A 24037-nucleotide genomic window follows, 5' to 3' on the forward strand; every position below is an offset into this window, starting at 1 on the left:
TTCTGGGACTCCGAACTTCCGGGAGGCCATGTTGAGCGCCCAGAGCATACCGGGAAATGCAGTTCTTGGGGACTAGGGCTGGGGCTAGGGTTAGAGTTTAGGGTGAGGGTTGGGGTTAGGGTTAGGGCTAGTGAATGCTGGTTCTCTGTGTTTGCAGATGACGGTGAGCGTGTTTAAACTAATTCCAGTTGAAGAAGTTTCAGTTACTTGCTTGGTGACATTATCAGTTCAACATTAAAAGCTGCAGCAAAAGCAAAAGGGGAGTTTTGCTTCTAGAAACACCCCAGTTCTCCTGTCTGCACTCTGCATGCTGTTGAGCTAAGCCTTATAAATAAGTAAATAAACCAGAGCTGCTGCTGCTCCTCTTTTTGCTTCTTTTGTGCTTTCCCCGCATGCGACCTCTGCCGCCCCCTGCTGGTGGAAAACGTGTACTGCAGGCGGCCGGGGGCCGCGCATGCGCGTTGCTTATTACGTCTTTTTTTTTTTTTGATGTGTAATTTCCTACGCTCCTAGATTTTTCTTCATATGTAAATGAAAGGTTCGTGCTAATTCCCGTTGAAAATATTTCATTTACTTTCTTGGTTGTATTGTCCTTTCTATGTTCAAAGCTGAGTCAAAAATACGGTAAATTTTGCTTCTAGAAACACCGCAGTTCTTTTGTCTGCACTCCGCATGCTGTAAACTAGGGATAGGTGACAAATAAATAAAAAAATAAATAAAAGAACACAGCTGCTGCTCCTGCTCTCTTTCTTGTTTTTTGCCCCCTCCTCTTTCCCAGGTGATTGGGTTTGGGTGCTGGGCGGGGCCAAATGTTATACGAGCCCTAGGCATTCTATCAGAGAGCTCCTTCTGCGTGGGCTGCTCTTTGGGGTCGGTGCTTTGTTTATTCTTCTGTTAGCTACATGCAGGGTTCTTTTCGTGGGTCAGAGTCTTGTACGATATTTTAGAGGAAACCAATCTAGTAGTACGTGCATTTATTGCAAGAAGCTCTTTGGAGGTGATTAATTGTTATAGCACTTTTATGGCTAGGATGTCAATGTTATTTTGTGTGTTTGCTTTGTTGTTCTATGTCCCTCATGATTTTTGCAGGGTTATAGGGCAGATGCCACCAGGTCTACCCCTTTTGTTGTTTTTGTTTTGTTTGATTTATTTTTCTTATTTTCTTTTTCGGAAGGGGGTTTGGGATTTGAGCGTCCTATTTTTTTGGGTTTGGGATTTGAGCATCTTAATTTTGTGGGTGTGGGATTTGAGCGTCTTAAGTGTTTGGGTTAGGGCTTTTAGGCATAGGTCTTCAGGGGTTTAGTGTGGTGGATAGTTTGGGTTAGGTCTGTAGGGGTTTCGAGGATTTTTAGGGTTAGGGCTTGCGGCTTCTTTGTGTAAGGGCGGTAAGGGCTAGGGTTCCAGGGAGTGCTGTTAAATGGAGTTCTCGACAACTCGGCCTCTGATTGGCCGTGCCGGCTGTGCAGGGAATGCTGGTAGGTGTAGTTTTCCGTCACAAGGCTTCCGGTAGGCCGCGTTGATTGCCCAGAGCATGCCGGGAAATGTAGTTCTGGGACTCCGGACTTCCGGGAGGCCATGTTGAGCGCCCAGAGCATACCGGGAAATGCAGTTCTCGGGGACTCCGAACTTCCGGGAGGCCATGTTGAGCGCCCAGAGCATACCGGGAAATGTAGTTCTGGGACTCCGAACTTCCGGGAGGCCATGTTGGGTGCCCAGAGCATACCGGGAAATGCAGTTCTCGGGGACTAGGGCTGGGGCTAGGGTTAGAGTTTAGGGTGAGGGTTGGGGTTAGGGTTAGAGGTTAGGGTTAGGGCTAGTGAATGCTGGTTCTCTGTGTTTGCAGATGACGGTGAGCGTGTTTAAACTAATTCCAGTTGAAGAAGTTTCAGTTACTTGCTTGGTGACGTTATCCGTTCAACATTAAAAGCTGCAGCAAAAGCAAAAGGGGAGTTTTGCTTCTAGAAACACCACAGGTCTCTTGTCTGCTCTCGGAATGTTTTTGAGATAAACCAGATCTTAAAAAAAAAAGGAAAAAAAAAAAAAAAACACAGCTGCTTCTTTTGCTCTCTTCCTACTTCCTTGTGCTTTGCCCCTCCCCTTTCCCAGGTGATTGGGTTTGGGTGCTGGGCGGGGCTGAATGCTATATGAGCCCCAGGCATGCTATCAGAGAGCTCCTTCTGCTTGGGCTGCTCCTTGGGGTAAGTGCTTTGTTTTTCCTTTAGTCAGTTGCAGGGTTCTCTAGGCAGGCTGGAGTTTATAGATTTCTAGAATTTTTAAGTGCTTGGAATTCACTTAGGAGAGGGATGTTTAATAGAGGTTTCTGGCTCACTGTTTTTTGGGATGGTGGGATACTCTTCTGTTTTTGAGCTATATTTTAATCTCTAAATGTATAAACCAGCAGTAGGTAAACATTAGGAGGAACCGGTCAAAGGTAACAGCGCTTTCTGGAACCGTCAAGTTCTTGTTCGGCAACGTAGTGACTGGTTTGATCTACTTCACAGATGGAGAGGCAAGTGGACTGCTCTCTTTGAAATAATAAAATTGAAAACATAAAGTTTGTCAAAGATGGCAGTGCATGTTTGCAGTCTGTTTATTGCTTTTGCCAGTGGTAGATAACATTTATAAGGAATCGGTGAAAGGAAAGAGCGCCTTCTGGAACTGTGAAGCTCTGTGTTGGCAACTCGGTGACTGGCTGGACCTACTGTCCATCTCCAGAGGGAAGCGGACTGCTATTTTGAAATTAAAAAATACTAATAAAAAAAAAAAAAAAATATGGTGCTGCTCTATGGCGCCCGGAGGACTGCCACTCTGCATGGCAGTTAAAAAGAATGTGGTTTGGAGATGGAGAGCCACAGAGATGAAGCAGCTGGGAAGAGAGACACAAGTATTGCAGTAGGTAGGCTGTGGTTATGAGGTGCCTCAGGATGTGCTTTTTTTCTTGTTTCCGCCCTTCCCTCGTGCAGCCTTGGAGAGATGAAGTCCCCATGGTGTGGAGTGGTGCAAAAAGGTAAGAGGGTTGTCGGCCCGGTCAGTTTCCTTCACCAATGCTAAGGCAAGTCTTTGAAGAGAAACAGCCTGGTTGCTTGTGCTGCCCCCTGTTGAACTAAGCCAGACCAAAAACAGGGCTGCTGTTCCTCCTGCTCTCTTTGCCTCTTCTCATCTTGCAAAGGAATGGTCCAGCAATTCGGGTTAATAGGGGACAAGAGAACAAAGGGGTTTCAGAATAACTGCTAACTGTTATGACTATTGCATGGGGCACTATGCAAGTCTCTGACATCCAGCCAAGATGGACAAAGGAGAAGGACAAGGGAAAAGCCTGGGAGGAAGACTATGAGCCTTCAGTACGAGAGACCCGCAGAGGGACCACCAGAGACTGATAACACATGCGCCAGTGGGCGGGTTCGGATTCCAGGAACTAGTTATAATAACCCTGCCTTTTCTAGAAGTAGTAATGAATATGTATTAGCCCAGGAGCATAAAACCCAGCCGCCTGCTGTGACTTGTGTGCGTCTCGGTGGAGCAGAGACTCCCGGCGCGCCCAGTGCTGTTTGCTTACCTCTATTCATTTAATAAATTGTAAACTTTGATTGTAATCCTATTTGGGACTTAGTCATTTATTACAACAGACAACCTTGTAAAATGCAGACAACCAGAATCCTTACAACAATTAAGTGGAAATCACGGTGTAAGAAACATTACCACCTCAAAGAGTAAAAGCCTCAAAAGAAATGTGACTTGTAACAGGCCAGCAGCTGTGTGTTTTCGGTGAAGCACCAGGTAGAGTATAAACCTGGATTGCACAGTTAATGGGGAAACGGGAGGGTCCTGGTCCTTGGGAGGGAAAAAAAAAAGTATATAAACTGTGTATGGAATCGGTAGGTGCCCTCCTGCTTGCGGGACACCCGCCATTGTAATCTCAAATACAAATGCTACTGTACTGAGATCCTCTCCTGAGCCTATGTTATTTCCCAAAGATTGATTCGCGGTTTTAAGGTTTCAGGGATAGGGCCCTAGGGTTGGGTTTCAGGGTAAGCGTTCTCAGGGTTTATGTTTAGGATTTTAAGGTTTTTAGTTTTAGGGTTGGAGTTTTAACGGTTAGGATTTTAGGGATTTGAGGGTTAGGGTTTTAAGGGTTTCAGGGTTAGCGTGTCAGGGTTTTGGAGTTTTTTGGGTTGTAGTGTTGATAGTTTTTTTAGGGTTAGGTTCTTAGGGTTTTATTTTTGGTCAGTTATTTACGGTTAGGGTTTTAAGATCTTATTATTTTTTTTTTTCAGGTTAGGTTCTCCTGGGTTAGGGTTTTGAGCATCTTAATATTTTGGGTTGGGTTTGGGATTTGAGCGTCTTAATTTTGTGGGCTTGGGCGCTGTGAGCTCCTTAAGTGTTTGGGTTAGGGCTTTTAGGCATAGGTCTTCAGGGGTTTAGTTTGGGTTAGGTCTGTAGGGGTTTCGAGGATTTTTAGGGTTAGGGCTTGCGGCTTTTTTGTGTAAGGGCGGTAAGGGCTAGGGTTCCAGGGAGTGCTGTTAAATGGAGTTCTCGACAACTCGGCCTCTGATTGGCCGTGCCGGCTGTGCAGGGAATGCTGGTAGGTGTAGTTTTCCGTCACAAGGCTTCCGGTAGGCCGCGTTGATTGCCCAGAGCATGCCGGGAAATGTAGTTCTGGGACTCCGGACTTCCGGGAGGCCATGTTGGGCGCCCAGAGCATACCGGGAAATGTAGTTCTGGGACTCCGAACTTCCGGGAGGCCATGTTGAGCGCCCAGAGCATACCGGGAAATGCAGTTCTTGGGGACTAGGGCTGGGGCTAGGGTTAGAGTTTAGGGTGAGGGTTGGGGTTAGGGTTAGGGCTAGTGAATGCTGGTTCTCTGTGTTTGCAGATGACGGTGAGCGTGTTTAAACTAATTCCAGTTGAAGAAGTTTCAGTTACTTGCTTGGTGACATTATCAGTTCAACATTAAAAGCTGCAGCAAAAGCAAAAGGGGAGTTTTGCTTCTAGAAACACCCCAGTTCTCCTGTCTGCACTCTGCATGCTGTTGAGCTAAGCCTTATAAATAAGTAAATAAACCAGAGCTGCTGCTGCTCCTCTTTTTGCTTTTTTTGTGCTTTCCCCGCATGCGACCTCTGCCGCCCCCTGCTGGTGGAAAACGTGTACTGCAGGCGGCCGGGGGCCGCGCATGCGCGTTGCTTATTACGTCTTTTTTTTTTTTTGATGTGTAATTTCCTACGCTCCTAGATTTTTCTTCATATGTAAATGAAAGGTTCGTGCTAATTCCCGTTGAAAATATTTCATTTACTTTCTTGGTTGTATTGTCCTTTCTATGTTCAAAGCTGAGTCAAAAATACGGTAAATTTTGCTTCTAGAAACACCGCAGTTCTTTTGTCTGCACTCCGCATGCTGTAAACTAGGGATAGGTGACAAATAAATAAAAAAATAAATAAAAGAACACAGCTGCTGCTCCTGCTCTCTTTCTTGTTTTTTGCCCCCTCCTCTTTCCCAGGTGATTGGGTTTGGGTGCTGGGCGGGGCCAAATGTTATACGAGCCCTAGGCATTCTATCAGAGAGCTCCTTCTGCGTGGGCTGCTCTTTGGGGTCGGTGCTTTGTTTATTCTTCTGTTAGCTACATGCAGGGTTCTTTTCGTGGGTCAGAGTCTTGTACGATATTTTAGAGGAAACCAATCTAGTAGTACGTGCATTTATTGCAAGAAGCTCTTTGGAGGTGATTAATTGTTATAGCACTTTTATGGCTAGGATGTCAATGTTATTTTGTGTGTTTGCTTTGTTGTTCTATGTCCCTCATGATTTTTGCAGGGTTATAGGGCAGATGCCACCAGGTCTACCCCTTTTGTTGTTTTTGTTTTGTTTGATTTATTTTTCTTATTTTCTTTTTCGGAAGGGGGTTTGGGATTTGAGCGTCCTATTTTTTTGGGTTTGGGATTTGAGCATCTTAATTTTGTGGGTGTGGGATTTGAGCGTCTTAAGTGTTTGGGTTAGGGCTTTTAGGCATAGGTCTTCAGGGGTTTAGTGTGGTGGATAGTTTGGGTTAGGTCTGTAGGGGTTTCGAGGATTTTTAGGGTTAGGGCTTGCGGCTTCTTTGTGTAAGGGCGGTAAGGGCTAGGGTTCCAGGGAGTGCTGTTAAATGGAGTTCTCGACAACTCGGCCTCTGATTGGCCGTGCCGGCTGTGCAGGGAATGCTGGTAGGTGTAGTTTTCCGTCACAAGGCTTCCGGTAGGCCGCGTTGATTGCCCAGAGCATGCCGGGAAATGTAGTTCTGGGACTCCGGACTTCCGGGAGGCCATGTTGAGCGCCCAGAGCATACCGGGAAATGCAGTTCTCGGGGACTCCGAACTTCCGGGAGGCCATGTTGAGCGCCCAGAGCATACCGGGAAATGTAGTTCTGGGACTCCGAACTTCCGGGAGGCCATGTTGGGTGCCCAGAGCATACCGGGAAATGCAGTTCTCGGGGACTAGGGCTGGGGCTAGGGTTAGAGTTTAGGGTGAGGGTTGGGGTTAGGGTTAGAGGTTAGGGTTAGGGCTAGTGAATGCTGGTTCTCTGTGTTTGCAGATGACGGTGAGCGTGTTTAAACTAATTCCAGTTGAAGAAGTTTCAGTTACTTGCTTGGTGACGTTATCCGTTCAACATTAAAAGCTGCAGCAAAAGCAAAAGGGGAGTTTTGCTTCTAGAAACACCACAGGTCTCTTGTCTGCTCTCGGAATGTTTTTGAGATAAACCAGATCTTAAAAAAAAAAGGAAAAAAAAAAAAAAACACAGCTGCTTCTTTTGCTCTCTTCCTACTTCCTTGTGCTTTGCCCCTCCCCTTTCCCAGGTGATTGGGTTTGGGTGCTGGGCGGGGCTGAATGCTATATGAGCCCCAGGCATGCTATCAGAGAGCTCCTTCTGCTTGGGCTGCTCCTTGGGGTAAGTGCTTTGTTTTTCCTTTAGTCAGTTGCAGGGTTCTCTAGGCAGGCTGGAGTTTATAGATTTCTAGAATTTTTAAGTGCTTGGAATTCACTTAGGAGAGGGATGTTTAATAGAGGTTTCTGGCTCACTGTTTTTTGGGATGGTGGGATACTCTTCTGTTTTTGAGCTATATTTTAATCTCTAAATGTATAAACCAGCAGTAGGTAAACATTAGGAGGAACCGGTCAAAGGTAACAGCGCTTTCTGGAACCGTCAAGTTCTTGTTCGGCAACGTAGTGACTGGTTTGATCTACTTCACAGATGGAGAGGCAAGTGGACTGCTCTCTTTGAAATAATAAAATTGAAAACATAAAGTTTGTCAAAGATGGCAGTGCATGTTTGCAGTCTGTTTATTGCTTTTGCCAGTGGTAGATAACATTTATAAGGAATCGGTGAAAGGAAAGAGCGCCTTCTGGAACTGTGAAGCTCTGTGTTGGCAACTCGGTGACTGGCTGGACCTACTGTCCATCTCCAGAGGGAAGCGGACTGCTATTTTGAAATTAAAAAATACTAATAAAAAAAAAAAAATATGGTGCTGCTCTATGGCGCCCGGAGGACTGCCACTCTGCATGGCAGTTAAAAAGAATGTGGTTTGGAGATGGAGAGCCACAGAGATGAAGCAGCTGGGAAGAGAGACACAAGTATTGCAGTAGGTAGGCTGTGGTTATGAGGTGCCTCAGGATGTGCTTTTTTTCTTGTTTCCGCCCTTCCCTCGTGCAGCCTTGGAGAGATGAAGTCCCCATGGTGTGGAGTGGTGCAAAAAGGTAAGAGGGTTGTCGGCCCGGTCAGTTTCCTTCACCAATGCTAAGGCAAGTCTTTGAAGAGAAACAGCCTGGTTGCTTGTGCTGCCCCCTGTTGAACTAAGCCAGACCAAAAACAGGGCTGCTGTTCCTCCTGCTCTCTTTGCCTCTTCTCATCTTGCAAAGGAATGGTCCAGCAATTCGGGTTAATAGGGGACAAGAGAACAAAGGGGTTTCAGAATAACTGCTAACTGTTATGACTATTGCATGGGGCACTATGCAAGTCTCTGACATCCAGCCAAGATGGACAAAGGAGAAGGACAAGGGAAAAGCCTGGGAGGAAGACTATGAGCCTTCAGTACGAGAGACCCGCAGAGGGACCACCAGAGACTGATAACACATGCGCCAGTGGGCGGGTTCGGATTCCAGGAACTAGTTATAATAACCCTGCCTTTTCTAGAAGTAGTAATGAATATGTATTAGCCCAGGAGCATAAAACCCAGCCGCCTGCTGTGACTTGTGTGCGTCTCGGTGGAGCAGAGACTCCCGGCGCGCCCAGTGCTGTTTGCTTACCTCTATTCATTTAATAAATTGTAAACTTTGATTGTAATCCTATTTGGGACTTAGTCATTTATTACAACAGACAACCTTGTAAAATGCAGACAACCAGAATCCTTACAACAATTAAGTGGAAATCACGGTGTAAGAAACATTACCACCTCAAAGAGTAAAAGCCTCAAAAGAAATGTGACTTGTAACAGGCCAGCAGCTGTGTGTTTTCGGTGAAGCACCAGGTAGAGTATAAACCTGGATTGCACAGTTAATGGGGAAACGGGAGGGTCCTGGTCCTTGGGAGGGAAAAAAAAAAGTATATAAACTGTGTATGGAATCGGTAGGTGCCCTCCTGCTTGCGGGACACCCGCCATTGTAATCTCAAATACAAATGCTACTGTACTGAGATCCTCTCCTGAGCCTATGTTATTTCCCAAAGATTGATTCGCGGTTTTAAGGTTTCAGGGATAGGGCCCTAGGGTTGGGTTTCAGGGTAAGCGTTCTCAGGGTTTATGTTTAGGATTTTAAGGTTTTTAGTTTTAGGGTTGGAGTTTTAACGGTTAGGATTTTAGGGATTTGAGGGTTAGGGTTTTAAGGGTTTCAGGGTTAGCGTGTCAGGGTTTTGGAGTTTTTTGGGTTGTAGTGTTGATAGTTTTTTTAGGGTTAGGTTCTTAGGGTTTTATTTTTGGTCAGTTATTTACGGTTAGGGTTTTAAGATCTTATTATTTTTTTTTTTCAGGTTAGGTTCTCCTGGGTTAGGGTTTTGAGCATCTTAATATTTTGGGTTGGGTTTGGGATTTGAGCGTCTTAATTTTGTGGGCTTGGGCGCTGTGAGCTCCTTAAGTGTTTGGGTTAGGGCTTTTAGGCATAGGTCTTCAGGGGTTTAGTTTGGGTTAGGTCTGTAGGGGTTTCGAGGATTTTTAGGGTTAGGGCTTGCGGCTTTTTTGTGTAAGGGCGGTAAGGGCTAGGGTTCCAGGGAGTGCTGTTAAATGGAGTTCTCGACAACTCGGCCTCTGATTGGCCGTGCCGGCTGTGCAGGGAATGCTGGTAGGTGTAGTTTTCCGTCACAAGGCTTCCGGTAGGCCGCGTTGATTGCCCAGAGCATGCCGGGAAATATAGTTCTGGGACTCCGGACTTCCGGGAGGCCATGTTGAGCGCCCAGAGCATACCGGGAAATGCAGTTCTTGGGGACTAGGGCTGGGGCTAGGGTTAGAGTTTAGGGTGAGGGTTGGGGTTAGGGTTAGGGCTAGTGAATGCTGGTTCTCTGTGTTTGCAGATGACGGTGAGCGTGTTTAAACTAATTCCAGTTGAAGAAGTTTCAGTTACTTGCTTGGTGACATTATCAGTTCAACATTAAAAGCTGCAGCAAAAGCAAAAGGGGAGTTTTGCTTCTAGAAACACCCCAGTTCTCCTGTCTGCACTCTGCATGCTGTTGAGCTAAGCCTTATAAATAAGTAAATAAACCAGAGCTGCTGCTGCTCCTCTTTTTGCTTTTTTTGTGCTTTCCCCGCATGCGACCTCTGCCGCCCCCTGCTGGTGGAAAACGTGTACTGCAGGCGGCCGGGGGCCGCGCATGCGCGTTGCTTATTACGTCTTTTTTTTTTTTTGATGTGTAATTTCCTACGCTCCTAGATTTTTCTTCATATGTAAATGAAAGGTTCGTGCTAATTCCCGTTGAAAATATTTCATTTACTTTCTTGGTTGTATTGTCCTTTCTATGTTCAAAGCTGAGTCAAAAATACGGTAAATTTTGCTTCTAGAAACACCGCAGTTCTTTTGTCTGCACTCCGCATGCTGTAAACTAGGGATAGGTGACAAATAAATAAAAAAATAAATAAAAGAACACAGCTGCTGCTCCTGCTCTCTTTCTTGTTTTTTGCCCCCTCCTCTTTCCCAGGTGATTGGGTTTGGGTGCTGGGCGGGGCCAAATGTTATACGAGCCCTAGGCATTCTATCAGAGAGCTCCTTCTGCGTGGGCTGCTCTTTGGGGTCGGTGCTTTGTTTATTCTTCTGTTAGCTACATGCAGGGTTCTTTTCGTGGGTCAGAGTCTTGTACGATATTTTAGAGGAAACCAATCTAGTAGTACGTGCATTTATTGCAAGAAGCTCTTTGGAGGTGATTAATTGTTATAGCACTTTTATGGCTAGGATGTCAATGTTATTTTGTGTGTTTGCTTTGTTGTTCTATGTCCCTCATGATTTTTGCAGGGTTATAGGGCAGATGCCACCAGGTCTACCCCTTTTGTTGTTTTTGTTTTGTTTGATTTATTTTTCTTATTTTCTTTTTCGGAAGGGGGTTTGGGATTTGAGCGTCCTATTTTTTGGGGTTTGGGATTTGAGCATCTTAATTTTGTGGGTGTGGGATTTGAGCGTCTTAAGTGTTTGGGTTAGGGCTTTTAGGCATAGGTCTTCAGGGGTTTAGTGTGGTGGATAGTTTGGGTTAGGTCTGTAGGGGTTTCGAGGATTTTTAGGGTTAGGGCTTGCGGCTTCTTTGTGTAAGGGCGGTAAGGGCTAGGGTTCCAGGGAGTGCTGTTAAATGGAGTTCTCGACAACTCGGCCTCTGATTGGCCGTGCCGGCTGTGCAGGGAATGCTGGTAGGTGTAGTTTTCCGTCACAAGGCTTCCGGTAGGCCGCGTTGATTGCCCAGAGCATGCCGGGAAATGTAGTTCTGGGACTCCGGACTTCCGGGAGGCCATGTTGAGCGCCCAGAGCATACCGGGAAATGTAGTTCTGGGACTCCGGACTTCCGGGAGGCCATGTTGGGTGCCCAGAGCATACCGGGAAATGCAGTTCTCGGGGACTAGGGCTGGGGCTAGGGTTAGAGTTTAGGGTGAGGGTTGGGGTTAGGGTTAGGGTTAGGGCTAGTGAATGCTGGTTCTCTGTGTTTGCAGATGACGGTGAGCGTGTTTAAACTAATTCCAGTTGAAGAAGTTTCAGTTACTTGCTTGGTGACGTTAAAAGCAAAAGGGGAGTTTTGCTTCTAGAAACACCACAGGTCTCTTGTCTGCTCTCGGAATGTTTTTGAGATAAACCAGATCTTAAAAAAAAAAGGAAAAAAAAAAAAAACACAGCTGCTTCTTTTGCTCTCTTCCTACTTCCTTGTGCTTTGCCCCTCCCCTTTTCCAGGTGATTGGGTTTGGGTGCTGGGCGGGGCTGAATGCTATATGAGCCCCAGGCATGCTAGCAGAGGGCTCCTTCTGCTTGGGCTGCTCTTTGGGGTAAGTGCTTTGGTTTTCCTTCAGTCAGTTGCAGGGTTCTCTAGGCAGACTGGAGCCTATGGATTTCTGGATTTTAAGTGCTTGGAATTCACTCAGTAGCGGGATGTTTAGTAGGGGCTGCTGGCTCACTGTTTTTTTGGGATGGTGGGATACTCTTCTGTTTTTGAGCTATATTTTAATCTCTAGATGTATAAACCCACTTGTGTAACTCTCCAGAGGACTAAAACCAGCTTGATTGAATGCTACATATGGCTTGGCAGCGTAGATGCAGCATTACCAAGAGACTGAGCAGAGTTGTATCAGAGTCACCTCTTTCATCTGCAAAGGGTAAGTTTGATTACCCCTGCCGAGGCTTGTGTGTGTGCATGTCTTTTTGGCATTTGTGGAGCTCGGTTGTTTTTCTTTGTGTGTGTGCATGTTCTTTTTTTTTTTTTTTTTGAGGGTCAAACAGTGTGTTTGCTGAGTGTGGTTAGAATGAGGAGGTGGGGAGCTGCTCAGGACTGGAAGGTTTGGTTTCTAGGAGTATGCGGCATCCTTCCTGTGCGACGTGACTAATTGTTGGGCTGGAACGTTCCAGCTTTCGTGTGTCTTAAGCAATGTAGCTTGTGTAGTGTGTGTTGTGTGGCCTGGGCAGAGTTTGCTGTGGTGCAGTGGGCGAAGAATCTCAGTTAGAGCTGGTGAGCAGCTGAAGTACCAGAGCTGGGAAGAGAGAGGTCTTGGAGCAGGTACGCTGTGGCTGTGAGGTGCCTCAGAGTGTGCTTTTCTGTCTTTTGTTTTGTTTTGTTTTGTTTTGTTGTTTTTTTGCAGGTGCTTTGTGCGGTCGTGGACAGGAAAGGGAAATCCTCGTGTCGCGGAGCAGTGAGGGAGGGTGAGTGTTGTCAGCCTGGTCATCCCTTACCTGAAGCGAAGGGAAGACACTCAGGTGTTTCCCTCAGAGGGTCCGAGGTGAGTCTGTCTGGGATAGAGGAGCAGCGTGGCAGGTGGGCGCTTGCAAGCACAGTGGTTCTTTTGTCCTTTTGTGTTCCCCGGTGGTGTGGATGATGCTGGCCGCTCCTTTCAAGCTTGGACCTAATTTGCAGGTCCAGAGGCAAGTGGAGTGCTGTTTTGAAAGGATAAAAGTAAAGCTGGGGTCGCTTATGTTGTTGAGGGATGGGTGCTACTGCTGGCAGCTGAATGTTTATCTTCTGCCTGTGTTTTTCTTTTGTTCAGGCTGAAATGCAGTGTGCAGTGCAGGATGTGTCAACCAGCTGCCTCTGCAGTGACTCTGGTGCGTGATGAGCAGAGGTAGCTGTTAATTTTGGGGGTGTGGTTGTCACTGAAGTTATTTTCCTACATCCAATAGCGTAAAATTCCAGTTTGCCTTTTAGAGGTGCTATAAGTGGGTAAAGAGAAGAGATGGAAGCATGTGCCACGTGGGGCAGGCAAGCGGCTGAGGTACAGGAGGGGATGAGAGTATGTGATTTTTTTCCTGGGGGTGGAATGGAATTGATTGTTTTGGTGTATAGTCTGTTTTGCTCCTAGATCTTTCATTCATTGTAAATAAAAGTTTGAGCCAGTTCCAGTTAGGAATGTTCTAGTTACGACCCAGCAAGTATTGTCCTTTTAATGTTAAAAAAAAGTGCGGCAAAAGCATGGGTGCAGATCTGTTTCAGGTCTTGTGCATCATATTCGGTTGGAGATCGCGTCTGTTTCCATCCTCACTCTTGCAGAAGTCATCTGGGCCGCATCAGGAGCTCTTGCTTGGGAATTGATTTCCTAAGTGTCTTCTTAGGGGGTTTTCAGTCCCCATCCTTCTGGTCTCTTGTCTTGAAGGCAGGCTTTTTAGGCCTCCGTCATCCCAGTTCTGGCAGTTGCTTCCAGTTGCATGTTGTGACATTTGAGTCTCTCCTGGGGTCTGGTGCAGAGCACCTGTTCTGACGTGCTGTTGCTGTAGGGCTTTCTTTTTGGGGGTCACTTTTTCTTGTGCCTTGTGTTGTGTGTTTTGTTTGTAGTGTTTGTGGCGTGCCTGTGTGTGTGTACGTGTTTGGTCTGGAGCTGTCCTGCCTGGCAGTTAGTGATGACAGGTAACGTGGCAGTGCATGGGTGTACTAATACATTGTCTGGACTGTTTTGGTAAAGATATCCAGTCTGCCTCTGGGCACGTACTGAAGGGCAGCTGGCACAGTCATCTCTGTGGTGTTTGGCAGACTGGAGGGGGGAGAGTTGAGCTGCTTGCGAGCAACTGCTCGCATAGCACTTGAACGGTGTGCTTGAGGAGGTCTGTCAAATCTTGAAAGCTTACAGATATGGGGTTTTGAATTTTTTATTTTTATTTCTTTCCCGTCCCCAGTAGAGCGTAAACCTTTGGAGGAAGCTGTCACAGGAAAGAGCTCCTTCTGGAACTGTTCAGCACTCGGGAGGCAACTGGGTGACTGGCTTGATCTACTTCTGAGGTGCTGAGGCAAGGAGGCTGCTGTTTTGAAACGATAGTATTGTAAATGGGGTCCCTTTTGTGTTGTTGAGGGATGGGTGCTAATGCTGGCAGCTGAATGATTGATTCTCTTGTGCCTGTTTTCATTTGTTAAAGCTGAAACACAGTGTACGACACGGGACTTGACGACCAGAGCTGCTTTTGGCAAGGTGAGTGATGAACAGATATAGAAGGTAATTTAGGGGTGCAGTTGTCACTGCAGTTACTGAACTACACAAAGTACAGTAAAAATCCTGTTTATATTTCAGGGGTGTTGTAGCTGGCCTAAGAGAGCAGATGGAAGCATCTGCCTCGAGGGGAGGGGAGGGCAGGGCACGGAGGTAAGGCAGCAGATGAGAGTAACTGTCCCAGCTGTGCTGTGGCTTTGGATGCTGCTTCAGCCTATGCTTTTCTTTTTGTTTCACATTTGTCTCACACAGGCTGAGTGGGGCCAAGCTGCACTCTGAAGAGCAGCACGAGAAGGGCGGGCTGGTTGTGAGCTGGATCGGAGCAGAACTGCCAAGTAGCACGAGGTGAGTGCGAAGGGTATCCATCTTGCTTTACAGGTGCCATGGCAGGCTCTCTAGAGAAGTGGTTGAGGATTGGAGAAGAGGTTGCAGATGATCAAGGAGCGACACGTGCAGGGATGGCTTGAAAAGGGTATGGCTGCTTTCTCTTCTGTTTATCAGGTGTCCCAGGCAATGTGGGCTGTGGTGTTAGTCTTTAGAATCGGAACAAAGCAGGTGCTGAAATGCTGCGTCTGTTTGTTTTTTTGCGTTGGGGTTGCACCTTGGTGAGTGTAGGGATGGGTTTTAAGTGGGTGCAGCGGAGGGCCTGGCCCCAGTGTCCTGTAGTGTGTTTTGACCCATCAGCATAGCCTTTTGGTTCTCAGGTAGTGTCGCGTTAAAGGGGTGTAGCTGATTAACCGTTACGGGCCCGGTTGGATTCAGAGTACTGAACCAGTCGGACATTCACCAAAACTGGGGGTCCGTTCGGACATTCACCAAAAACGTAATAACCGCCTGGGGGTCCGCTCAGACATTCACCAAAAACGTATTAACCACCTGGGGGTCCGTTCAGACATTCACCAACAATGCATTAACCGTCTGGGGGTCTGGTTAGATTCAGAACACTGAACTATCACGGATAACCACCCTCACCCTAGTTGCATTAATGAGAGCTATCACAATGCAATCAAGTATGGTTTATTACAGCAACAGGTAATCAGGTTCTTTTGGATTGCCGGTGATAGTGACTATCTGCAAAAGCAAGCTAGTATGCATGAAATACACAGGTGTTATAGGTGTTACAGGTGTTATACAGGTGTTACAGGTGCGCAGCCTAGAAATAAACGCGTTAAAAGGATCAAAGACTCTATAGAGATTTATAAGCAAATATTCAGATCTCACCCAAAGGCGTCCCAATGGGGGGGCAAGAGAGGCTCAGCCCGTCGACTGATCCCAGGAGTCAGGAGGTCCTAAGGATGTTGTATGTCCTCGGGATGGTATCTCCCCTGACGATGGTATCTTCCCTAACATCCCCTCTCTCTTGGGCCAATTTATATTATTTTCTATCTTTTAGGTGGAGCTTGAGTGGCTCTAGTCAAGCATATCTTAGTTATGATTGGTGTAAAGTTTTCCCGTCTCCGTTTAAAGTAATAGGCTCCGAGAAATTCAGAGCGCATGCTCAGTGAGGGGTGGTCGCACCTTGGAGGCGGGTAGCTTTTGGGATGGAGGTGTGTTTTGGTATTATAATGATATTATAATGAGCAAAAAGTACACTAGGGTACAGCATTTGTCAAAACATGACAGGTCTTTGGCTTAGGGTGGCAAAAAGTGCAGCTTTGTGCACAAGAACAATCGAGGCCCCACCTGATTACAGAGCCTAGCCGTGGTGTCTCCACTCCACTCTACGCTCCGTGGTGTTCCTTAGAGCTAGCACACCAAGTTTCCCCAGCGCGATAGCATCTAAGGTTGGGAGCCTAGGGAATGCTCAGATAATGCAGTTATGCCCTACCCTGAAAGCCTCTTCAATGCTGTACCTTTTCCTTAAAAGTATGAATGTTAGTTTTATTTTCCTAGTTACTTCAGGCATTTACACCACAGGTAGCTTACTGAAGTAAGTGATTTTTCCTGCAAGTGGAATGGATTTTTTTTTTTTTTTTTTTTGGTGTGCAATCAGTTCTGTGTTGCCTTCAGGGGGCAGTGGCGACCTGGTTCAGGAACGGCACGGCGACCAACCCCAGGCCGCTCGGTCCATCGGCTCGCAGACACCAATGTGGTGGATGGCAAATGGCATTTATTGTCGAGTCACATGGGCTTATATACCCGAGGCCCATAGCGTCACTTCCGCTTGCTTACATCACAGACCACACGCTACTGTCCATCAAGGGAGGGGCTCCACCTTTCCGTACATCGTGACATCTTCCGGCCGCCAGACCCTAACTACCCACATTTCCCCCCTCCCTATGCACAACCAAATTAGCTAAAATATAACAATCTTAAGATGTAGACATCATAACTTAACTAAAAAACATAAGGCACAATAACCAGGAGAAAACTAAGAGGTAACTGGTAACGCTGAGTAAATGCACTCTTAAAGTAGTTGTTGGTGTTCTACCAACATAATGTTAACTTTCTCTAACCAACTTTTAACAAACAACACAAGCATATTTAGTATACAAGGTCCAAAGATAAGATCACACAAACGCATTGTAGCCCCCCACCCACGGAGGCCGCTTCGCTGGTGTCTGGATTCTGCCAGTGTGGAACTCTCAGGCTTAGACAGGACGCTTGCTGACTTATTGTCTTCTCATGTCGCCGGGGTATACAGATTACGGGGGTGCCCGATGATCCGTTCCTGTGAACAGAAACTCAGTTTTCATTAGTTTTGTTCTGAAGTTGGGGCGTCGGCTGTTTGGAGCTTCTCTGGCTGCACGAGTTGCCATACCTTCGTGGGCCCTCAGGCCCTGGACTTGCGCCTGGGGGGTGATCACTGTTGGGTCCGTACCCATTAGCCGCTGCAGGCTAGAGCCATGCAGTGTGTGATCCGTCCCAGTTACTTGGGCCAGTTGTCTCATACAGTTGTCCCCCCATTCTCGTTTAAAAATGATCATCCCACCCCCGTCAAAGATCAGTCTACAAGTTTGTGTTATATCAAACGGGAGCATGTCGTCTCCCCTGAAAACACCATCTATGAGGGTGGAGACCATTGCAGAATGAAGCCCTTTATCCACAATGGCTTTAACAATCGCTTGTACATCCTTAGGGTTTGTTGGTGAGTGAACCCTCTGCCCCCCGTCTGTCACCCAGACCAGGAACGCTAGCATGGCCGATAGAGCCAAGATGGTGCACGCAATCTTAATTTTCCTCCAATCTGTGAGAGGAATTTCTCTGCCTCGCGGTGCAGCTTTATTTCGGATGGGGATATTTTGGCTATCTGTCCCCATTTCCTCCTCCGAATTTGAATCGGTATGTGATCCGGAGTCAGAGCTTGACTGACTGCTCACCTCCGAGTTCCGGTACCCTCCCATCGAGTTCCGGCCCCGCCCCCCACCCCTGCGGGCGGGCCGCTCTCTGCCTCGTGGCTCGCCCCGCCGCCATCTCAGCGAGGCGTTTGCGCCACAGGAGCGTTTTCTCGGATGGCCGTTCCGATCGGCTCTCTGCCCCTCTCTCACGCTTCTACCTCCTCCCTGGTCGTCCCCGCAACCGTTCTCTTTCTCGCATTTCCACGTGTTAGTAAAACCTAACATTTCATCCCCGTTCCTGCCGGAGGCTTCTTCACCCAACTCTTCGTCTTCTAGTTCAGCACCGTACTGGGGCGCACATGGCCGTGGTCTCTCCCAGATTTCCCCAGGCTCTGGTTCCCCACCGGCACACCTGGCTTCCTCAGCCGAGCCACCCCACAGCTTCCACAACTTTGATACGACCTTCACAAGGGTTTCCATCTTCCTTGTTGGTCCGGGAGCGTCCTCCCCGCCGGGCTGGTCCCGCCGCTCCGGCCGCCATTCACCCGAATCCAGTTTTCCCGGGTTTCGGCACCACTTGTTGCCTTCAGGGGGCAGTGGCGACCTGGTTCAGGAACGGCACGGCGACCAACCCCAGGCCGCTCGGTCCATCGGCTCACAGACACCAATGTGGTGGATGGCAAATGGCATTTATTGTCGAGTCACATGGGCTTATATACCCGAGGCCCATAGCGTCACTTCCGCTTGCTTACATCACAGACCACACGCTACTGTCCATCAAGGGAGGGGCTCCACCTTTCCGTACATTGCGACATCTTCCGGCCGCCAGACCCTAACTACCCACAGTCCTGCTCCTAGATTTTTCTTTTTATGTAAATAAAAGATCGAGCTAATTCCAGATGGAAAAAAAAATCAGTTACTTTCTTGGTCAGTTTGTCCTTTTAATATTCAAAGCTGCAGCAAAAGCATGGGGATTTTTGTTTCTAGAAACACCCTAGCTCTCCTGTCTGCACTCTGCATGCTGTTGAGCTAAGCCATATAAATGAATAAAGAAACCACAGCTACTGCTCCTTTCTGATTTTTTTTTTTTTTTTTTTTTGTGCTTTCCCCCTTGCACTTTCCCAGGTGATTGGCTTCAGGTTCCAGGTGGGACCTAGTGGTAACTGAGTTGCAGGTATTCCATGACAGAGCTCATTCTGCCTGGGCTGCTTTTTGGGGTAAGCGCTTTGTTTTTCCTTCAGTCAGTTGCAGGGTTCTTTAGGTGGGTCAGAGTCTATGGACTGATGCGTTTTCCAGTAGAAACCGGTACGCATATCTTTTTGAGTTGGTAACTGGTAGGATCTGTCACTGTAAAGCAATCTAGTAGTAGGTGCCTGTATTGCACGCAGCTCTTCCTCAGGTGAGTAGTTGTTATGGCAGTTTTACGGATGGTATGGTGATGTTACTTTGTGTGTTTGCTTTGTGGTTCTGGGTCCCTTCTGATTTTTGCCGAATTACGGGGCTTTCTGTGAGTCTTTGCCTGTATGTCAAATATTATCAAAGTTACAACCTTGCTGTTAAAGTGATGGAGCAGGGTTTAGTTGAAATGTATCATGGAAGCTCCCTGTGTGAGCATGTGTCTGAAAATGGCAGTAGTGGGCACGTAAGGGGTAGTCTGTTTCAAGTTTAGGGACAGTTTGTTATATTTCTGGAGCTTTTGCCTGTGTGTTTTCTGTCTGTCGAGTCTTTAGACCATAAAGCCTTCTAGGCTTTATGTCCTTGAATTTACGTATTAGAAGTACGTTTATGAGGGGTTGCCAGGTACGTTGTTTTTGGGAAACCGTGGGGTATGGTTCCTTGAGTGCATAAGTGCAGTAGTGCCAAGAGAGTGAGCAGGGCCACCTTCTTCATCTCTGCAGAATAAGTCTGTTCGGGCACACTTCTCAGGTAAATGTAGTGAGCAGATGAGGTAAAGGAGCTGGGAACAGAGAGGTATTGCACCGTAGCATGTTGCATCAGTAGTAGTCAGCGTTGCGGAGGAGGTGGGTGTCGGGGCTGGCATGCTTGTGAATTCTGGTTCTCTCTATTTGCAAGTGATGATGAACCTGTTTGACGTAATTCCATTTGAAAAAGTTCCAGTTACTGGCCTGGTCGTGTCGTCCTTTCAATGTTAAAAGCTGCAGCAAAAGCATGGGGATTGTTGCTTCTAGAAACACCACAGGTCACCTGTCTGCTCTCTGCATGTTTTTCAAGTAAAGCAGATCTTAAAAAAAAACAAAAAAAAACAAACCAAAACAAACAAACAAACAAACAAAGAAAATAATAAAAAACAGCTGCTGCTGCTGCTGCTGCTCCTGCTTTCTTTCTACTTCCTTGTGCTTTGCCCCTCCCCTTTTCCAGGTGATTGGGTTTGGGTGCTGGGCGGGGCTGAATGCTATATGAGCCCCAGGCATGCTATCAGAGAGCTCCTTCTGCCTGGGCTGCTCCTTGGGGTAAGTGCTTTGTTTTTCCTTTAGTCAGTTGCAGGGTTCTCTAGGCAGGCTGGAGTTTATAGATTTCTAGAATTTTTAAGTGCTTGGAATTCACTTAGGAGAGGGATGTTTAATAGAGGTTTCTGGCTCACTGTTTTTTGGGATGGTGGGATACTCTTCTGTTTTTGAGCTATATTTTAATCTCTAAATGTATAAACCAGCAGTAGGTAAACATTAGGAGGAACCGGTCAAAGGTAACAGCGCTTTCTGGAACCGTCAAGTTCTTGTTCGGCAACGTAGTGACTGGTTTGATCTACTTCACAGATGGAGAGGCAAGTGGACTGCTCTCTTTGAAATAATAAAATTGAAAACATAAAGTTTGTCAAAGATGGCAGTGCATGTTTGCAGTCTGTTTATTGCTTTTGCCAGTGGTAGATAACATTTATAAGGAATCGGTGAAAGGAAAGAGCGCCTTCTGGAACTGTGAAGCTCTGTGTTGGCAACTCGGTGACTGGCTGGACCTACTGTCCATCTCCAGAGGGAAGCGGACTGCTATTTTGAAATTAAAAAATACTAATAAAAAAAAAAATAAAAATATGGTGCTGCTCTATGGCGCCCGGAGGACTGCCACTCTGCATGGCAGTTAAAAAGAATGTGGTTTGGAGATGGAGAGCCACAGAGATGAAGCAGCTGGGAAGAGAGACACAAGTATTGCAGTAGGTAGGCTGTGGTTATGAGGTGCCTCAGGATGTGCTTTTTTTCTTGTTTCCGCCCTTCCCTCGTGCAGCCTTGGAGAGATGAAGTCCCCATGGTGTGGAGTGGTGCAAAAAGGTAAGAGGGTTGTCGGCCCGGTCAGTTTCCTTCACCAATGCTAAGGCAAGTCTTTGAAGAGAAACAGCCTGGTTGCTTGTGCTGCCCCCTGTTGAACTAAGCCAGACCAAAAACAGGGCTGCTGTTCCTCCTGCTCTCTTTGCCTCTTCTCATCTTGCAGAGGAATGGTCCAGCAATTCGGGTTAATAGGGGACAAGAGAACAAAGGGGTTTCAGAATAACTGCTAACTGTTATGACTATTGCATGGGGCACTATGCAAGTCTCTGACATCCAGCCAAGATGGACAAAGGAGAAGGACAAGGGAAAAGCCTGGGAGGAAGACTATGAGCCTTCAGTACGAGAGACCCGCAGAGGGACCACCAGAGACTGATAACACATGCGCCAGTGGGCGGGTTCGGATTCCAGGAACTAGTTATAATAACCCTGCCTTTTCTAGACGTAGTAATGAATATGTATTAGCCCAGGAGCATAAAACCCAGCCGCCTGCTGTGACTTGTGTGCGTCTCGGTGGAGCAGAGACTCCCGGCGCACCCAGTGCTGTTTGCTTACCTCTATTCATTTAATAAATTGTAAACTTTGATTGTAATCCTATTTGGGACTTAGTCATTTATTACAACAGACAACCTTGTAAAATGCAGACAACCAGAATCCTTACAACAATTAAGTGGAAATCACGGTGTAAGAAACATTACCACCTCAAAGAGTAAAAGCCTCAAAAGAAATGTGACTTGTAACAGGCCAGCAGCTGTGTGTTTTCGGTGAAGCACCAGGTAGAGTATAAACCTGGATTGCACAGTTAATGGGGAAACGGGAGGGTCCTGGTCCTTGGGAGGGAAAAAAAAAAGTATATAAACTGTGTATGGAATCGGTAGGTGCCCTCCTGCTTGCGGGACACCCGCCATTGTAATCTCAAATACAAATGCTACTGTACTGAGATCCTCTCCTGAGCCTATGTTATTTCCCAAAGATTGATTCGCGGTTTTAAGGTTTCAGGGATAGGGCCCTAGGGTTGGGTTTCAGGGTAAGCGTTCTCAGGGTTTATGTTTAGGATTTTAAGGTTTTTAGTTTTAGGGTTGGAGTTTTAACGGTTAGGATTTTAGGGATTTGAGGGTTAGGGTTTTAAGGGTTTCAGGGTTAGCGTGTCAGGGTTTTGGAGTTTTTTGGGTTGTAGTGTTGATAGTTTTTTTAGGGTTAGGTTCTTAGGGTTTTATTTTTGGTCAGTTATTTACGGTTAGGGTTTTAAGATCTTATTATTATTATTTTTTTTTTTTTCAGGTTAGGTTCTCCTGGGTTAGGGTTTTGAGCATCTTAATATTTTGGGTTGGGTTTGGGATTTGAGCGTCTTAATTTTGTGGGCTTGGGCGCTGTGAGCGTCTTAAGTGTTTGGGTTAGGGCTTTTAGGCATAGGTCTTCAGGGGTTTAGTTTGGGTTAGGTCTGTAGGGGTTTCGAGGATTTTTAGGGTTAGGGCTTGCGGCTTCTTTGTGTAAGGGCGGTAAGGGCTAGGGTTCCAGGGAGTGCTGTTAAATGGAGTTCTCGACAACTCGGCCTCTGATTGGCCGTGCCGGCTGTGCAGGGAATGCTGGTAGGTGTAGTTTTCCGTCACAAGGCTTCCGGTAGGCCGCGTTGATTGCCCAGAGCATGCCGGGAAATATAGTTCTGGGACTCCGGACTTCCGGGAGGCCATGTTGAGCGCCCAGAGCATACCGGGAAATGTAGTTCTGGGACTCCGGACTTCCGGGAGGCCATGTTGGGCGCCCAGAGCATACCGGGAAATGTAGTTCTGGGACTCCGAACTTCCGGGAGGCCATGTTGAGCGCCCAGAGCATACCGGGAAATGCAGTTCTTGGGGACTAGGGCTGGGGCTAGGGTTAGAGTTTAGGGTGAGGGTTGGGGTTAGGGTTAGGGCTAGTGAATGCTGGTTCTCTGTGTTTGCAGATGACGGTGAGCGTGTTTAAACTAATTCCAGTTGAAGAAGTTTCAGTTACTTGCTTGGTGACATTATCAGTTCAACATTAAAAGCTGCAGCAAAAGCAAAAGGGGAGTTTTGCTTCTAGAAACACCCCAGTTCTCCTGTCTGCACTCTGCATGCTGTTGAGCTAAGCCTTATAAATAAGTAAATAAACCAGAGCTGCTGCTGCTCCTTTTTGCTTTTTTTGTGCTTTCCCCGCATGCGACCTCTGCCGCCCCCTGCTGGTGGAAAACGTGTACTGCAGGCGGCCGGGGGCCGCGCATGCGCGTTGCTTATTACGTCTTTTTTTTTTTTTGATGTGTAATTTCCTACGCTCCTAGATTTTTCTTCATATGTAAATGAAAGGTTCGTGCTAATTCCCGTTGAAAATATTTCATTTACTTTCTTGGTTGTATTGTCCTTTCTATGTTCAAAGCTGAGTCAAAAATACGGTAAATTTTGCTTCTAGAAACACCGCAGTTCTTTTGTCTGCACTCCGCATGCTGTAAACTAGGGATAGGTGACAAATAAATAAAAAAATAAATAAAAGAACACAGCTGCTGCTCCTGCTCTCTTTCTTGTTTTTTGCCCCCTCCTCTTTCCCAGGTGATTGGGTTTGGGTGCTGGGCGGGGCCAAATGTTATACGAGCCCTAGGCATTCTATCAGAGAGCTCCTTCTGCGTGGGCTGCTCTTTGGGGTCGGTGCTTTGTTTATTCTTCTGTTAGCTACATGCAGGGTTCTTTTCGTGGGTCAGAGTCTTGTACGATATTTTAGAGGAAACCAATCTAGTAGTACGTGCATTTATTGCAAGAAGCTCTTTGGAGGTGATTAATTGTTATAGCACTTTTATGGCTAGGATGTCAATGTTATTTTGTGTGTTTGCTTTGTTGTTCTATGTCCCTCATGATTTTTGCAGGGTTATAGGGCAGATGCCACCAGGTCTACCCCTTTTGTTGTTTTTGTTTTGTTTGATTTATTTTTCTTATTTTCTTTTTCGGAAGGGGGTTTGGGATTTGAGCGTCCTATTTTTTGGGGTTTGGGATTTGAGCATCTTAATTTTGTGGGTGTGGGATTTGAGCGTCTTAAGTGTTTGGGTTAGGGCTTTTAGGCATAGGTCTTCAGGGGTTTAGTGTGGTGGATAGTTTGGGTTAGGTCTGTAGGGGTTTCGAGGATTTTTAGGGTTAGGGCTTGCGGCTTCTTTGTGTAAGGGCGGTAAGGGCTAGGGTTCCAGGGAGTGCTGTTAAATGGAGTTCTCGACAACTCGGCCTCTGATTGGCCGTGCCGGCTGTGCAGGGAATGCTGGTAGGTGTAGTTTTCCGTCACAAGGCTTCCGGTAGGCCGCGTTGATTGCCCAGAGCATGCCGGGAAATGTAGTTCTGGGACTCCGGACTTCCGGGAGGCCATGTTGAGCGCCCAGAGCATACCG

At 46.9% G+C, this 24037-nt stretch overlaps 1 long non-coding RNA gene across 5 annotated transcripts; it reads left to right on the forward strand.

The window, feature by feature from the left end:
* The first annotated feature begins 11358 nt into the window (after positions 1–11358).
* On the forward strand, positions 11359–19372 carry LOC140003312 (uncharacterized). 5 transcript variants are annotated; one of them, XR_011811739.1, is made up of 7 exons: positions 11359–11792; positions 12273–12333; positions 12675–12732; positions 13795–13905; positions 14032–14084; positions 14481–14574; positions 18506–19372. It is a non-coding gene; the product is annotated as an uncharacterized lncRNA (long non-coding RNA). The 5 variants fall into 5 exon arrangements; XR_011811741.1 differs by having other exon boundaries at positions 11362–11792; positions 12675–12749; positions 14481–19372; XR_011811742.1 differs by having other exon boundaries at positions 11365–11792; positions 13798–13905; positions 14481–19372.
* Positions 19373–24037: the final 4665 nt, after the last annotated feature.

Source organism: Anas platyrhynchos, chromosome 10 (genome assembly GCF_047663525.1).
Source record: "Anas platyrhynchos isolate ZD024472 breed Pekin duck chromosome 10, IASCAAS_PekinDuck_T2T, whole genome shotgun sequence".
In the NCBI taxonomy this organism is placed as follows: Eukaryota; Metazoa; Chordata; class Aves; order Anseriformes; family Anatidae; genus Anas; species Anas platyrhynchos.